We start from the raw sequence: 18,250 nt of genomic DNA on the forward strand, positions 1-18,250 counted from the left end.
AGTCAGTTTTTAATACCTGGGAAAATTCTTGTAAGATTTATCAACGTGGGGTATATGCAATAGATACTAGTAAAAGGGGGAACTATTCACACACCATTTAGTAAGTAATGTAATATTAAAAAGGTGATCTATTCATGCATCAAGTATTTATACCACGTGCCTCAGGTTTTTCTTTTAAATCTTACAATTATTTTCATAGCTAGTAAAAATTCACAACCATAAATTTTCTGACATTGTCCGTATGGGGTTAGGAGCCTGTTTGAGGCTAAGAGAAATTGTTTCATACTTTTGACTCCAATTTAAAAACGTGGTATATTACAAATTCATTTTTATGTTCACAGTTATGTTATGCTTTTTAGTCTAGTGTGCATCAATCGTTTTCAATTGATTTCAAATATTTTGATGAGATTACGACAGAGACATGTAGTAAATTTCAGGTTTATTTCCATTTCTCTTCACCTGACTCATCACCGTGAAGGTAAAAATTAGGGAGATTCGAGCTCACACAGAGGCTTACAAGCACTCATTCTTCCTGTGAACCATTCGTGATTCGAACAGGAAAAGAGGGAAACGGCAATGGTGCACGAAGTACCCTCCGCTACATGCCACATAAAAAAGTGAATTAATGTTGCATTGTCTTCCAGTTCTGAGTTATGTTGATAGTTTCATGTCTCTAGCTCATCAGGAAATGAAAGTGGTAAAAAGTGTATCCTCCGCCACACACCAGACAAGACAGCGAGTTAATAATGTTACGTTATCATTCAGTTCTGAGCTATGCTGCAAATTTCAAGTCTCTAGCTCATAGAGAAATGACATTAGTAAACCAAGTACTCTTCGCCAAACACCAGATAAGCAGGTTGTTATTGCATCTTCTTCCAATTCTGAGCTACGTTTAAAATTTCAGACATCTAGCTCACTGGGAAGTTAGTTTGAAATCAATTGCATAATTTGTACCTGACAGACAGACAAGCAAGCAATATTCATCGCTTCTCCCCTTTCTATGCTCAGCCATGCCTGCCCACTCTCATACTGCCTGGCCACATTCTGATATTACCTACACAACATGCCAGTCCTGCAGGGCAGCCGAGATTTCAGGCTTTACCAACCTTCCTTGCCCCCCCCCCTTCCCCCCCCATGGGAGCTAAGTGAAAGAGATAGAAGGACGTGAGTAAATATTTCATTGCCATCCAGTTCTGAGCTATGTTTAAAGTTTCTAGTCTGTAATGCTTCAGGCACTTAGTTTAAAATAAATGGTGCAATATTTAATGACCAGACAGACAGACAAGAAAGCGACCTGATAACATGATGAAATGGTTCCCATTCCCTCACTTCTGACTAAGGCTTCAGGAAGTTTCCCTTGGTTGAAAGTCAAATGCTAGACTTGGAAATCTCTTCCCAACTGTTACCAAATGGGATTCTCTCTGCCCCATTACAGTTTGCTTGGTATTTGGAGGAAACTACCCTGACTCTTCAGTCGGTCATTACTTGAATAGCTCACTGTAACTTAGGATAGGGAAAAAAAAGTATATGAAAAGAGCCATGTAAGTTATGAAGAAATAAACAAGATCTACATCTACATGGATTCTCTCCAAACCACATTTAAGTGCCTGACAGAGGGTTCATCGAACCACCTTCACAATTCTCTATTATTCCAATCTCGTGTAGCGCGCGGAAAGAATGAACACCTACATCTTTTCGCACGAGCTCTGATTTCCCTTATTTTATGGTGGTGATCGTTCCTCCCTATCTAGGTCGGTGTCAACAAAATATTTTCGCATTGGGAGGAGAAAGTTGGTGATTGGAATTTCGTGAGAAGATCCCGTCGCAACGAAAAACGCCTTTCTTTTAATGATGCCCAGACCAAATCCTGTATCATTTATGTGACACTCTCTTCCGTATTTCGCGATAATACAAAACGTGCTGCCCTTCTTTGAACTTTTTCAATTTACTCCATCAGTCCTATCTGGTAAGGATCCCACACCGCGCAGCAATATTCTAAAAGAGGACCCTCAAGCGTAATGTAGGTAGTCTCCTCAATAGGTCTGTTACATCCTTCATTAATCAACTGCAACATGGGAAGATCTAGCATAGAGAGAAAGATATGGCATAACTATAGTAGCTATAATAGAATGCACGTGACTTCATTAAAACAGGGCGTCACAGAAATATTGCGACAAACTTGTAGAGCAGGTGCAGCACATCAGAAGGATTGAGAATTCTATGGCAACCCACGGCCACAAACGTCGTTGCACACCTCTAGGTCGTGCTGTACACAAAGTACTAGAGAGGACCGCCGCAGGGATACAGTACACGTGAGGATTTCCTCATTCGAGTGCCAGACAGCATACATGGGATGGTATACGAATGGTGAGCTTACAGACATGCACTTGAGGTATAGAGTAGTTGAGTGCAATGGATGAACCGCTGGATGCATTTATCGAGAACGCTTCCCAGACATCAACAGCATCGCAGTTTGTTTGCATGTCTGCATTGAGAGTTGTGTGAGTAAGGGTCCCTAAGAAGTGGCAGGGCTAGTGAGGGCAGCCCACGATCGGCACATTCGGTCGTTAGACAAGAAAGTGTGTAGGATGCCGTGGAGACTAATCCAAGCATCAACATACACGCCGTTGCCCCAGACTTAAAAACGTCCTGTAGCAGTGTCCAGCGTGTTTTGAATGCAGAGACCTTACACGATTCCAAATAGTGTAGTTATTGCACACCGATGACCATCCCGCAAGTGTGCATTTCGCACAGTGGTTTCTGCAACAAAGTGGCCGATACGGTATTCAATCACAGCAATAAGCATTTTTGGGCACCACGGAAACCCCACGGTGTGCGGCACCACGCAACACAACATCACTTCACAGTTATTGTGTAGGCGAGTTTTAGTCTGTTGGGCCGTACCTTTTACCATCCCGCTTGTCCGTCGCGAGTTATTGGACGTTTCTGGAACAGGATGTTTCGGCTTGCTTTAAGATGTTGCAACAAATGTGAGGCGCAGCCTGTAGTTCTAAAATGTTTATACGCCTGGTCATTTTGGACTGGCTGTTCGTAGGCATTTGAACAGGATATTCCTGCAGCGATGGATTGATCAGGATGAGTGGTGCCCTGGCCACCACGCACAGCGAATTTTCTTTCAATGGGGAGCCATGAAACCTCTTCTGTATCGCGATCCTATGGAGTCTGAAACGGATCTCATCACAAGAATCGTCTGCGCAGCTGCTACAATCAAACCTGTGTGTTCGTGCATGCCCGTCAGCCAGTGCTCCGTCTGTGTCAGTCATCTGTTGTAAATTAGGGCTGTATTCATGTTGTACACCACGTGTACGCAATGTGTCCAATAAATGTTTCACTTGAACCACTCTCTCGTTTTCTTTCCGGTCTTCGACGTCTGCTACCATTTACCCCCTGACTTTTGCGACCATGGGTTGCTAAACAATTCTCAATCCTTGTTCTGTGCCTCAGCTCTCCTAGAAGCTTGTCGCAACATTTCTGGGACATCCTGTATAGAAACGAATTATCTGTGTCACATCGCCGGCCGTTGTGGCCAAGCGGTTCTAGACGCTTAACTCCGTAACCGCCCGACTGCTACGGTCGCAGGTTCGAATCTGCCTCGGGCATGGATGTGTGTGATGTCCTTAGGTTAGTTTGGTTTAAGTAGTTCTACGTTCTAGGGGAATGATGACCCCAGATGTTAAGTCCCATAGTGCTCAGAGCCATTTGAACCATTTTTTGTGTCACATCTTTGATTCGGTTCTTCCTGTATACTGACATGGAACTCCTTGCCCTCTTCGACCCACCATCAATCGCAGAGATCCTTTCAGCTCCACTCCAATTAGCTCAGCTAGTAGTGTCTTTAATGGCTGCTTCAGATTAATTTCTCTAAAACCTGGATAGTAACGGTAGCTCGTAGCTCTCGTCGTTTCCGTCTTCCGGTCTATAGTTGAGTGATGTGTCTCAGTGGTTATCAGGATAGGTACTTAAATTCACTTCTTAACACGGAAAGATAATCTTACAGCTAACGCAAACAAGGAAGCATAATTTATACATGGTAATTTCACACAATACACGCATTTGCATTAATTGCTACATATGTCATTAGGTACATAAATTATGAAAGTGTACTTACTGTATAAAGTATTTTTGGAAGCTTCATTATAGGCTACACTCTACGGCAATGTGTAAGGTTCATTCTGGTAATACCGACTGGCAGAACTGATTACAAAAAGTAAGGATGCATCGAAAGCAGCTCTTTGTATAAGTTTAAATTACATACTACATACATACTAAAATAGCTAATGCGGAAACGGTGGCATAATTGTTATGACACTGCATTGGCTTTTGTGAGAACCAGGGTTTAAATCCTAGTCCGGTTGTTCAGTTCAAGTTTTCAGTTGTTTACCTGACTCGTTTTAGATAAATACTGGGATGTTTCCTTGAAGATGACTATAGCCGTATTCTGTCTCCTCCTTATCCAGTCTACATCTATATCTACATCTACGTCCATACTCCGCAAGCCACCTGGCGGTGTGTGGCGGTGGGTACCCTGAGTACCTCTATCGGTTCTCCCTTCTATTCCAGTCTCGTATTGTTCGTGGAAAGAAGGATTGTCGGTATGCTTCTGTGTGGGCTCTAATCTCTCTGATTTTATCCTCATGGTCTCTTCGTGAGATACACGTAGGAGAGAGCAATATACTGCTTGACTCTTCGGTGAAGGTATGTTCTCGAAACTTTAACAAAAGCCCGTACCGAGCTACTGAGCGTCTCTCCTGCAGAGTCTTCCACTGGAGTTTATCTACGAGTATCATCTCCGTAACGCTTTCGCGATTACTAAATGATCCTGTAACGAAGCGCGCTGCTCTCCGTTGGATCTTCTCTATCTCTTCTGTCAACCCTATCTGGTACGGATCCCTCACCGGTGAGCAGTATTCAAGCAGTGGACGAACAAGCGTACTGTAACCTACTTCCTTTGTTTTCGGATTGCATTTCCTTAGGATTCTTCCAATGAATCTCAGTCTGGCATCTGCTTTACCGACGATCAACTTCATATGATCATTCCATTTTAAATCACTCCTAATGCGTACTCCCAGATAATTTATGGAATTAACTGCTTCCTGTTGCTGACCTGCTATTTTGTAGCTAAATGATAAGGGATCTATCTTTCTATGTATTCGCAGCACATTACACTTGTCTACATTGAGATTGAATTGCCATTCCCAGCACCATGCGCCAATTCGCTGCAGATCCTCCTGCATTTCAGTACACTTTTCCATTGTTACAACCTCTCGATACACCACAGCATCATCTGCAAAAAGCCTCAGTGAACTTCCGATGTCATCCACAAGGTCATTTATGTATATTGTGAATAGCAACGGTCCTATGACGCTACCCGGCGGCACACCTGAAATCACTCTTACTGCTTTCTGTTATCTAGGAACTCTTCAATCAAATCACACAATTGTTCTGATAGTCCATATGCTCTTACTTTGTTCATTAAACGACCGTGGGGAACTGTATCTAACGCCTTGCGGAAGTCAAGAAACACGATATCAGTCTGAATCAGTGTTTCATCGTAATGACGTCGATGTCCATAGGCGTCAAATTTACAGATTTCTGACGAAAATATCTCGGAATAACTTCTAACTGAGCAGTCATTAATAACAGGTCAACCAAGAGCAGAGGAAGACAGTATTACCATCAAATTGAATGAAAACTTTACGAACAAAAAGTCAGAAGTTGAAAATATTTTTAATAATCATTTTCTAAATGTTGTGGATATAGTAGGATCCAGGTGTTCATTAGAAGATGCTAGGCTGCTAATGGAAGAGGCCATACCTATGCAACTTGATACAATTGAAATCTCACCCACTTCTCCCTCTGAAATTAGGAAAATAATAAACTTGCTTAAAAGCAAAAACTCACATGGAATTGATGGCATTTCCAGCAAAATACTAAAAGCTTGTTCTCAGCAGATAAGTAAGATTCTCAGCCACCTGTGTAATAGCTCTCTGGAACAGGGCACTTTCCCTGATAGACTGAAATATGCTATTGTTATACCTTTGCATAAAAACGGGGATAGATCTGATGTCAACAATTACCGTCCAATCTCCCTTCTAACAGCTTTATCCAAAATTTTTGAGAAAGTAATGTATTCGAGAGTAGCTTCACATATCTGTAAAAATGAAGTGCTAACAAAATGTCAGTTTGGTTTCCAGAAAGGTTTTTCAACAGAAAATGCCATATATGCTTTCACCAGTCAAATTTTGAATGATCTGAATAACCGAACACCTCCCATTGGGATTTTTTGTGATCTCTCAAAGGCTTTTGATTGTGTAAATCATGAAATTCTGCTAGACAAGCTCAAGTATTGTGGCATGAGTGGGACAGTGCACAAATGGTTTAATTTGTACCTAACTGGAAGAGTGCAGAAAGTTGAAATAAGTAGTTCTCGTAACATGCAAAGATCAGCACATTCCTCAAACTGGGGAACTATCAAGAATGGGGTTCCACAAGGGTCAGTCTTGGGTCCTTTGTTGTTCTTATTATATATTAATGACTTGCCATTCTATATTCATGAAGAGGCAAAGTTAGTTCTCTTTGCTGATGATACAAGTATAGTAATCACACCTGAGAAACAAGAATTAACTGATGAAATTGTCAATACTGTCTTTCAGAAAATTACTAAGTGGTTCCTTGTAAACGGACTCTCACTGAATTTTGATAAGACACAGTACATACAGTTCCGTACAGTGAATGGTATGATGCCATTAATAAATATAGACCTTAATCAGAAGCATATAGCTAAGGTAGAATATTCCAAATTTTTAGGTATGTCCATTGATGAGAGATTAAATTGGAAGAAACACATAAATGATCTGCTGAAACGTTTGAGTTCAGCTACTTATGCAATGAGGGTCATTGCAAATTTTGGTGATAAACATCTTAGTAAATTAGCTTACTACGCCTATTTTCACTCATTGCTTTCATATGGCATCATATTTTGGGGTAATTCATCACTGAGGAATAAAGTATTTATTGCACAGAAGCGTGTAATCAGAATAATAGCTGGAGTCCACCCAAGATCATCCTGCAGACATTTATTTAAGGATCTAGGGATATTCACAGTAGCTTCTCAGTATATATACTCTCTTATGAAATTTGTTATTAACAACCAAACCCAATTCAAAAGTAATAGCAGTGTGCATAACTACAATACTAGGAGAAAGGACGATCTTCACTACTCAAGATTAAATCTAACTTTGGCACAGAAAGGGGTGAATTATACTGGCACTAAAGTCTTTGGTCACTTACCAAATAGTATCAAAAGTCTGACAGATAACCAACAAGTATTTAAGAAGAAATTAAAAGAATTTCTGAATGACAACTCCTTCTACTCCATAGAGGAATTTTTAGATATAAATTAAGAAAAAAAAATTAAAAGTAAAAAACACAAAAAAAAGTTGTTATATTAACTTAAGTATGTTGTTAAATTAACCTAATTATGTCATTATTGGAAAATTCGACTCGTTCCACATCATTACGAAATATCGTATTCATGATCCATGAAACTAGTATTAATCTAATCTAATCTAATCTACTTATCTAACAAGAAGTCGGCAGCAGAAAACAATACTAACAATTTAAGCAGCAAGCGCCATACCTACCATTAACCCTCTCTATCTTCTTCCATTTCTTTCTGCCGAGTGCTATGGTTGTCCATTCTGAGTTGTTCATTTTAGTTGTGTCATTCCGGATGTTTTCTCACCAACTAATTCTGGGTCGTCACCTTCTTGTCGTTTTAACTATTCTCCTAAAGACTGCTACTTTAAGGAATCTGATCTCCGACATTCTTGCTATGTGATTAGGCTAGCTCAGTTCTCTCTTCTCTAACAGTTCGACAATGTTATAGGTTTCGTACAGCTCTCATAATTCTTCATTTCTCTCTTACTTCAATTCTACGTTCTTTATCTCTATTACAAGTCAAATTTTTTTTTCATTTATGCTTGTTTTCGGAATATAAATAGTTCTTCTTAATTTATGTTTGTATATATTAAACCTTCGCATCTGTATATTACTGGTAAGATAGTTTACTGAGGACGGTGACCTCTGAAGTTAGTGCTAATTGATCTTTTCCTTTAGATGTTGATTTAAGTGTGAAGTTTTCTACTGGATGCTACTAGGCGGACGTTTTTCCACACACTATCTGTTGTCTTTATTAGAAAGGCGATCTAAGTACATGAAGCGGTCAACTGTCTTCAAATTGAATCCCTTTGGATTTTCTTACTTATGACCAGATGTTCTGTCTTTTCAACATTAACACTATATATCGTTTTCTCGCCCATTTTGTAATAGTGTAGCATCGCTCTGATTTGTTCTGCTTTTGAACTACTTATTAATGCTGTATCATCCGCATAAGCATGTCTAGTAATGTTCACACTGTGTGGATAGATCACTTGTGATTTAATCTTCTCTAAGACAGTATTAAATAACATAGGTGACATTGCATCTCCTTGGCTCAGTTCAATGTATACTTTAAAATTTTATATGGCACGAAGTTTCACAGATACACATTTTAACTAATCTGATTGACTTTTAATATAGTTCAAATTCTCTCATTATGCTACGGAATGTCCAACGGCATATGCTCTTATACATCTTCTTGTAATCTAGAAACAGTATACATATGTTGTTGTTGTTGTGGTCTTCAGTCCTGAGACTGGTTTGATGCAGCTCTCCATGCTACTCTATCCTGTGCAAACTTCTTCATCTCCCAGTACTTACTGCAACCTACATATTTCTGAATCTGCTTAGTGTATTCATCTCTTGGTCTCCCTCCACGCTTTTTACCCTCCACGCTGCCCTCCAACGCTAAATTTGTGATCCCTTGATGCCTCAGAACATGTCCTACCAACCGGTCCCTTCTTCTTGTCAAGTTGTGCCACGAACTCCTCTTCTCCCCAATTCTATTCAATACCTCCTCATTAGTTATGTGATCTATCCATCTAATCTTCAGCATTCTTCTGTAGGACCACATTTCGAAAGTTTCTATTCTCTTCTTGTCCAAACTATTTATCGTCCATGTTTCACTTCCATACATGGCTACACTCCATACAAATACTTTCAGAAACGACTTCCTGACACTTAAATCTATACTCGATGTTAACAAATTTCTCTTCTTCAGAAACGATTTCCTTGCCATTGCCAGTCTACATATTATATCCTCTCTACTTCGACCATCATAAGTTATTTTGCTCCCCAAATAGCAAAACTCCTTTACTACTTTAAGTGTCTCATTTCCTAATCTAATTCCCTCGGCATCACCCGACGTAATTCGACAACATTCCATTATCCTCGTATTGCTTTTGTTGATGTTCATCTTATATCCTCCTTTCAAGACACTGTCCATTCCGTTCAACTGCTCTTCCAAGTCCTTTGCTGTCTCTGACAGAATTACAATGTCATCGGCGAACCTCAAAGTTTTTATTTCTTCCCCATGGATTTTAATACTTACTCCGAATTTTTCTTTTTTTTCCGTTACCATATATGCATATATCTACAGTGAATTTCCACGTACTTGAAGTAATTTGTATTAGACTGAATATATGACCCACTGTGGATCTGTTTTTGTGGAAACCCCTTTGTTTGTCCCAATTAGTTCTTCAGTCTGGGGATCAGCCTGTTTAATACGCAAATGGATAGGATTTTGTAAGTGACATCACGTAAAGCAGCCCCTCTGTACTTATCCCAGAAAACTACTAACTGGTGAAACATGATGCCACAGTCGTTTGTCATCAACCACACGCACAGAAGGTCTATCTAATTCATTACTACCTCTACGAACGTTGCCCGTATTTCTGAACCATCTTTCCTCCCAACTATGTCACCAGTCTCTCGAGACCATAAAATGTATCGACCTTCGTTTCTCTGTCCAAATACTTTTCCCAACCACCCTAACAGTTCATCAAAATTCCATCTCTCCTCTTCCAGACCCAACACCCAAAACGACTTTCCACTCTCGTAAAGGTAACATCCAACCCGTATCCTATCAGTCTTGCCTTCTGACTAGGCGCACTGCCGGCATTTTATCGGTATAACCCATCGCCTCTACATCTTCTCCATCTCTAAATAAACAACCCCAAGAGCAAGATCTTGACCCCAGCGAACACCGCCTCGGGGTACGAATATAACATAGTAGCAGCATGATCATTTCCAGTTTTCCTGAAAAATGCTTTGCGTTTTGAGTGAGGAGTTCCACTGCTGGCTCTGTCTAGTTTTTCTGACGCGAAGGTGAATTTTCGGTGCTAGGAAAGCCCATCCAATTGACGCATAACGCCGATGCCAAAATCATACGAGTCCAGTCAGGTGCAGGCGAGGAACAGACGGATGGGGATGGCGAACCATTACGTCAGCTAGAAAACATGTCATTCTTGGGTCTGAGCGACTGTTAATAAACTTTTTATTTTTCATAAAAATTGCATTCAGAATATGGTTTGGCAAACTTCGTGGGATGGATTTATCACACTGAAACACGAAAAATGCCTATAAGCGTATCTGAAAACCCACCGTTATTACCGAAAAACTGTTATAAATGCTTGCAAGCTAATAACTTGCAACAAATACTGAAATGTCCTCCACTTGGTTCGACACAATCGTCTTATAACAGCAACGGTGTAAGACGTGGCAGTGTGCTGCCATAACGCCGCTCATGCTCAAGTTGATAATTTAAAGAAATGGACAATTAAGCATAGTAATTAGGAAAATCAATTAGCTGGAGAAACATGCTGACTGACGTATTTTATTACAACAATAATGGTGAAAACTGAGTAACGATTGGAGTATATATAGTTATTAGAGTTTTAATCAGCTTGCCTACAGGTATGCATGTGACAGCTTGCTTACCTAATACACGCATAAAAAAAAGTTTTGTATCACCTCGGTTCCAAGAGTTCCGGAACCTGTACACAAAACTGGAACAGCGATCAACTTAAACATCATTTCCTCCCTTTTTATTGCTCATGAAAACCACAAATCGCATGTTGTATCACCATAAACGAGACCTTCAAACGTGGTGGTCCAGATTGCTGTACACACCGGTACCTCTAATACCCAGTAGCACGTCCCATTGCATTGATGCCTGCCTGTATTCGTCGTGACATACTATCCACAAGTTCATCAAGGCACTGTTGGTCCAGATTGTTCCACTCGTCAACGGCGATTCGGCGTAGATCCCTCAGAGTGGTTAGTGGGTCACGTCATCCATAAACAGCCCTTTTCAATCAGTCCCAGTCGTGTTCGATAGGGTTCATGTCTGGAAAACATGCTGGCCACTCCAGTCGAGGTCATTCACAAGATGTGCGCGATGGGGGCGCGAATTGTCGTCCATGAAGACGAATGCCTCTCCAATACGCTGGCGATATGATTGCACTATCGGTCGGAGGATGGCATTCACGTATCGCACAGTCGTAAGGCGCTTTCCGTGGCCACCAGCGGCGTACGTCGGCCCCACATAATGCCACCCCAAAACAGCAGCGAATCTCCACCTTGCTGCACTCGCTGGACAGTGTGTCTAAGGCATTCAGCCTGGCCGGATTGCCTCCAAACGTGTCTCCGAGGATTGTCTGGCTGAAGGCATATGCGACACTAATCGGTGAAGATACCGTGATGCCAATCCTGAGGGGGCCATCCGGCATTTTGTTGGGCCCATCTGTACTGCGCTGCATGATGTGGTTGCAAAGATGGACCTCGCCATGGACGTCGGGAGTGAAGATGCGCATCATGCAGCCTACTACGCACAGTTTGAGTCGTGACACGACGCCCTGTGGCTGCACGAAAAGCATTATTCAACAGGGTGACGTTGATGTCAGGGTTCCTCCGAGCCATAACCCATAGGTAGCTGTCATCCACTGCAGTAGTAGCCCATGGGCGGCCTAAGCGAAGCATGTCATCGACAGTTCCTGTCTCTCTGTATCTCCTCCATGTCCGAACAACATCGCTTTGGTTCACTCCGAGACGCCTGGACACTTCCCTTGTTAAGAGCCCTTCCTGGCACAAAGTAACAATGCGGACGAGATCGAACAGCGGTATTGACCGTTTAGGCCTGGTTGAACTACAGACAACACGAGACGTGCACCTCTTTCCTGATGGAATGACTGGAACTGAATGGCTGTCGGACCCCTCCGTCTAGTGGGCGCTGCTCATGCATGGTTGTTTACATCTTTGGGCAGGTTTAGTGACATCTATGAACAGTCAAAGGGACTATGTCTGTGATACAATATCCACAGTCAACATCTATTTTCAGGAGTTCTGGGAAGCGGGGTGATGCAACACTTTTTTTGATGTGTGTATGTTCCAAAATGCCGCCACCCTACCAACTCATCAAAATTCCATCGCTCCTCTTCCGCACTCTGCTCATACTTCGGGTTCTGTTGGTGACGAAATGGTAGGGTCAAGTGTTTCCAGTAGCCCTTGGGCTAGGGAACATTTGCATACCCAACCGAAGGATAGTCTTAGTGTCACCTTCCTACAGTACAAGGTCAAAGTATAATTGTTGCACACTTCCATCTACTTAGGCAAAAAAAGCAAATCGGTTGATCCTTTTTTCATTTGACGTCGTCCACGGTGCGCCTGATGGGACTTACGGAGGCAGCATTAGTTCAGCTGGTTCCTCGGAAAACCCCACAAAAATTTTTTTTTTTATGTTTTGGTCGCCAACAGTGGACGAAAACCTCGCTGAGTGTCCTAAGACGGCTCCGCACAGAAAGTGGATGAAATTTTTACGATATATTTCTAAGATCCGGATCTGGGACAACCTTAAAACTTTTCCTGATATCTTTATCCGTTTCCAAGATACAGAGGTTCAGAGTTAGCCTACTTCTACACATAACATCCCGTGTGAAGCGAAATCTAAATAATAAATAACCGCAGAAAATTGCTCAAATTTTAACCGTATATTCTCAAAGGATTTATCTAGAAGAGCCATCGTTTCATTTTCAAAAATCTTTATCCGCTATCGAGAGAGATATGCAACCGCGGAGTCCCGTGCGGCTATGCAAAGCAAATCGCTGTAATTTTTACTACTAATTACTAAGATCCCGATTTCGGACTGTCTTGAAAATTTTCTTCATATTTTTATCAGTTTACGGGATAAAGAGGTTAAAATTTACCCTACTTGTCCACGCAAAATACAGTGTGAGGCAATCTGTAGTTTCTAAACTGACATAGCATGGAGAAATATGCTTTAAAGTACCTCCGTTATCATCAGGGAACCACAAGATGCAGTGCTGAAGCACACGCAAATTTTTTTTTTTTTTTTTGCGCTTAATATCCGGTGTAAAATTATTTTTGTGTTATTTCAGTTTCACATAAGTAAACCTTCTAGATTTTACTGACCAATACATTTTTTTTCGTATGAGTTACATGCCCTATTTCATGAGGGAAAGGAAGGGAACCAATGTCGGAAAAATGTTCCTATCGGAGCACAAAAAGTATGTCTGCGTTCCTGTTTATTAAAATACTTTGACCGACAAGTGGAGTACCAGCTGCCTTATTCTATCTTCCCCAACACTTTTAACAATGTTCCCAAAAATTTCGGCATGAGGACGTATTCCCCCTTTTTATTGCTGGGAGACAAGAAGACAGCGGCAGTGGCAAAGAGACGGGAAAGTAATAAATACCGGAAGATAGTGTATAGAGGTTGTGTTACAGAGAGAGCGAAGGAGACAATGGCAGTGTGAGAGAAAGAGAGGGACACAGTGACTGTGGAACATAGTTGACAGTGACAGAACAATGCTAGGTAAAGAGTGAAAGAGACGGTGTCAGTTGGAGAGAGGCGAGGTATAAAGGGAAAGTAAAAGTGGGCGAGAGCCAGCGATAATGAGAGACGAACTACACTGAAACGCCAAAGGAACTGGTATAGGCATGCGTAATCAAATACGGAATACGCCTATTTAAGACAACAAGTGTCTGGCGCAGTTGTTAGATCGGTTACTGCTGCTACAATGGCAGGTTATCAAGATTTAAGTGAGTTTGAACGTGGTCTTATAGTCGGCACACGAGCGATGGGACACGGCATCTCAGAGGTAGCGATGAAGTAGGGATTTCCCCGTACGACTATTTTACTGGTGTACCTTGAATATCAGAAATCCGGTCAAACATCAAATCTCCGATATCACTGTGAGCAGGGAAAGATTCTACAAGAAAGGGACCAACGACGATTGAAGAGAATTGTTCAACTTGACAGAAGTGCTACCCTTCCGCAAACTGCTGCAGATGTCAATGCTGGGCCATCAACAAGTGTCAGCGTGCGAACCATTCAACGAAACATCATCGAAAGGGCTTTCGGAGCCGAAAGCCCAGTCGTGTACCCTTGACGACTGCACGTCACAAAACTTGCTGCCTCGCCTGGGCCAGTCAACACCGACATTGGCCTGTTGATGACTGGAAACATGTTGCCTGGTCGGAAGAGTCTTGTTAGAAATTGTATCGAGCGGATGGACGTGTACAGGTATGGACACAACCTCATGAATGGACCCTGCATGTTAGCAGGGGACTGTTCAAGCTGGTTGAGGCTCTGTAATGGTATGGGGCATGTGCAGTTACAGTGATATGGTACCCTTGACATGTATAGATACAACTCTGACAGGTGACATGTACGTAAGCATCCTGTCTGATCATCTGCATCCATTCATGCCCATTGTGCATTCCGACAGACTGAAGCAATTCCAGCAGGACAATGTGACACCCCGCACGTCCAGAATTACCACAGATTGGCTCCAGGAATATGATTCTGAGTTTAAACACTTCCGCTCGCCACCAGACTCCCCAAACATAAACATTACTGAGCGTATCTGAGACGCATTGCAATGTGCTTTTCAGAAGAGATCACCACCCCATCCCCCCCCCCCCCCAATCTTACGGATTTATGGACATGCCTTCAGGACCCACGGTGCCAATTTCGTCCAGCACTACTTCAGACGCGAGTCCATACCATGTCGTGTTGTGGCACTTTCGAGTGCTCGCGAGGATCTTACACGATATTAGGCAGGTGTACCAGTTTCTTTGGCTCTTCAGTATATATGACGACAACAACCAGGAAGAGAGGTATAGTGATAGTGAGATGACATAGTAGCAGTAGGAAGGAAGGAATGAGTTATTAGCAGAAAGAAAGAGCAAGAGAAAGAAAGTGACAGTGCGATGAGATTGTAACAATAGGACAGAACGAAGGGAACTGTGGATATGTCACAGGAGACAATGACAGAGACATACAAAGAGATAATAACAGTCAGTTGGGCTGAATGAGCGAGTGAGACAGGGCAACTGGGAATGGATGGGTACGAGTGACTTACAGCGATGGACTAGGAGTTATGAGTGAGTTACAGTTAGGGGAGCTTGTGGAAGCTTCAGGTGAGCTTCATGTAAAAAAAGCGCGAATATGTTAGCATACAAAAATTTTGGGGAAAATTTTTGTAGATGAGGAAGGTACAATAAGGCAACTGGTATCCCAGTTTTCAGTCAGATTCTTTTAAATAAACAGGAACATATTCGCAAGTTTTGTTCTCCGATAGCATTTTTCCGCTGGTCAGAATATACTCGGTTGCGGGTGAAGCGCGAGAAGGCAAGATTGCGTTTCCGGAGGTAGACGCAGCCAACGGCCCCCAATATTTCAAGTCAGCATTGGCAGCTAAGCTAGCGGGGTCTGCAAAGTGGAGGAGCAGGCAGAGAGATACATTAGAATCACCCGGAGTAAAAAATAAAACCTTGTTTCATGAGGGCGCATGTTCTTCTCTTTGGATGCTGTTTACCAAGCCCAAGAAAAAATAGTCCACCTTAAATTTTATTGTAGTGAACAGTAGACAATTTGCAGCACTTATTGAAGCAACGTTTAGAGTTTGTCCCCACGTTAGTGAATTGTAGAGAGTGAAATACAAGCAGAGTTAATGATTGGTAAACTGTAGTATCTGAAGTCCCTGCCACCACAAAACGTAACAGGACGACTCGCCATTGCTAAGAGAGACTTGGTTCAGAGGTCGAACCTGACGAATGTGTACCAAGTGTCGTTCCGTCTTAATTGCACAGTGAGTTTTGCTAATGCTCATGCTTGGCTGGTAACGTTGTCTAAGTAAAGTCGTGCATGCAGTGAACTTTGTGAATGTGTTTTAAGTATATTTCTACTGGTGATAAACTGCGGAGGCTTAGACGCAAGTTGTTAATGAGCGAAGTTTATGTCGTGTGGGGCGCATCACTCGCGAGTATGACGTAAGGTTGACCGCGATGTAGTTACGAATGTACAACTACGTACTTAATTTGAGGACACTATGCCTCCACAATATAGATAACTTTTACCACAGTTAATTTATCTTTATTTGCGGATTTGTTGGAAACTTAATCGAGCAGAATTCACGTGTTGGAGCGCAGTGTACTGATAACTGCAGTGAACGTAAGGTCAATTGAGTGTGAGGTGTTGAAAAAATGTTGTCGGCCTTGAAGGTTGGACTGTTGGTAGCTAGGTCAGTGTCAGTATAGTGTCATCTACCACACCTACCACTGTAAACTGCCGCTTACTGCAGCAGTGGGTTATAACCAACAGTACTTTGTCAGTTAGGGTTTGATGTTCTAATTTCGCTCAGAGTTGGCCAACGTATTTTTGGTATTTTCTTCAGAAACACAATTGTTAAATTCAGAGAAGTTTTAATCCGGTCTCTAGAAGATATTAGAAATGTTTCACCTGACAGTCGAACGGCTTCGGTGAAACACTGATGAAGAGTTTCCGTTTAAAAAGGTCTCCTACATAAACAAATTGCTCTAGGCGGCCAACAGACAGATTATTTAGGATTGAGATCGTTGGGAGGCTGAAGGTGGCTGGGGAACGGCGGCTGTGCACGGCCCCACCTATCCGTCTCATCGCAAGTATCATACAGTGCATGCCGAATAACTGTAGTCAATATACACTGATTTCTAAAAGTTAAGGATGAAACTAACTTTCACATGAGTGTCACTGTCCAACAACATAGCTCGAGGGAACTTGGACGATACATAGAAACAACTGCTACAGTCTGGCACAGAAATGAGACGAACACAATGACACTATTGTTCAAAGATAACAATTACACTGAAGTCACCGAGTTTCATGATGGTCACGTGGACATTAAAAAAGCTGGGACATGGTTCTTGATAGCGTGCATGATCACAAGGAACGGCAGCGCATGTTCTGCCACGTGCTCCCATGCAGGCCACAAGGTTGATAAGGAGTCCTTGTGGTAGGGGCTTCCATTCCTCCACCAGCGCAGTTGACAACTGCTGGATGGCCGCTGGTGCACACGGATGTGCTGCCACACCTCTCCCCAAGGCATCCCATTCGTGCTCGAAGGGATTTTAGTCGCCCATTGTCATCCATAAAAATAAAGTCAGGCCCGAACGCGCCCCTGAAAAGACGCACATGGGGAAGGCGTACAGTGTCACAACAACGTTGATTGGTGAGCGAACCGTGTTCAAAGACTGGAAGATCAGCAAGCCCATGCAACATTTGTCCCCACACCATAACACCTGGACCATCAAAACGATAATGTTCGACAATGCTTGACGAACTCTCGTATGGATAGAGATGGAAACACGTAATGCACAGAAACAGTGTCAAACGTTATCGTTTTGGTGTGTCATGGTGTGGGGAAGGTCAGCACGCCCACGCAACATTATTCGTCCCCACACCAAAACACCTGGACCACCAAGACGGTCATGTTTGACAATGCTTGACAAACCCTCGTATGGCGAGAGATGGGAACACTTAATACACAGCAACATTATCAAACATTAGCGTTTTGTTGTGTCACGGTGTGGTGAGGGTCAGCACGCCCATGCAACACTATTCGTCCCCACACCATAACACCTGGACTACCAAAACGATAATGTTCGACAATGCTTGACGAACTCTCGTATGACGAGAGATGGGAACACGTAATGCACAGGAACAGTGTAAATCGTTATCGTTTTTGTGTCATCGCGTGGGGAAGGTCAGCACGCCCACGCAACACTATTCGTCCCCTCACCATAACACCTGGACTACCAAAACGATCATGTTCGACAATGCTTGACGAACTCCCGTATAGCGAGAGAAGCGAACACGTAACGCACAGAAACATTGTGAAACATTATCGTTTTGGTGTTTCATGGTGTGGGGAGGCGTAATGTTGCATTGGCGTGCTGACCTCCAAATCTTTGAACATGGAACATTCACCAGTCAACGTTACTGAGACAC

The sequence above is a fragment of the Schistocerca americana genome, chromosome 8 (genome assembly GCF_021461395.2).
Source record: "Schistocerca americana isolate TAMUIC-IGC-003095 chromosome 8, iqSchAmer2.1, whole genome shotgun sequence".
Classification (NCBI taxonomy): Eukaryota; Metazoa; Arthropoda; class Insecta; order Orthoptera; family Acrididae; genus Schistocerca; species Schistocerca americana.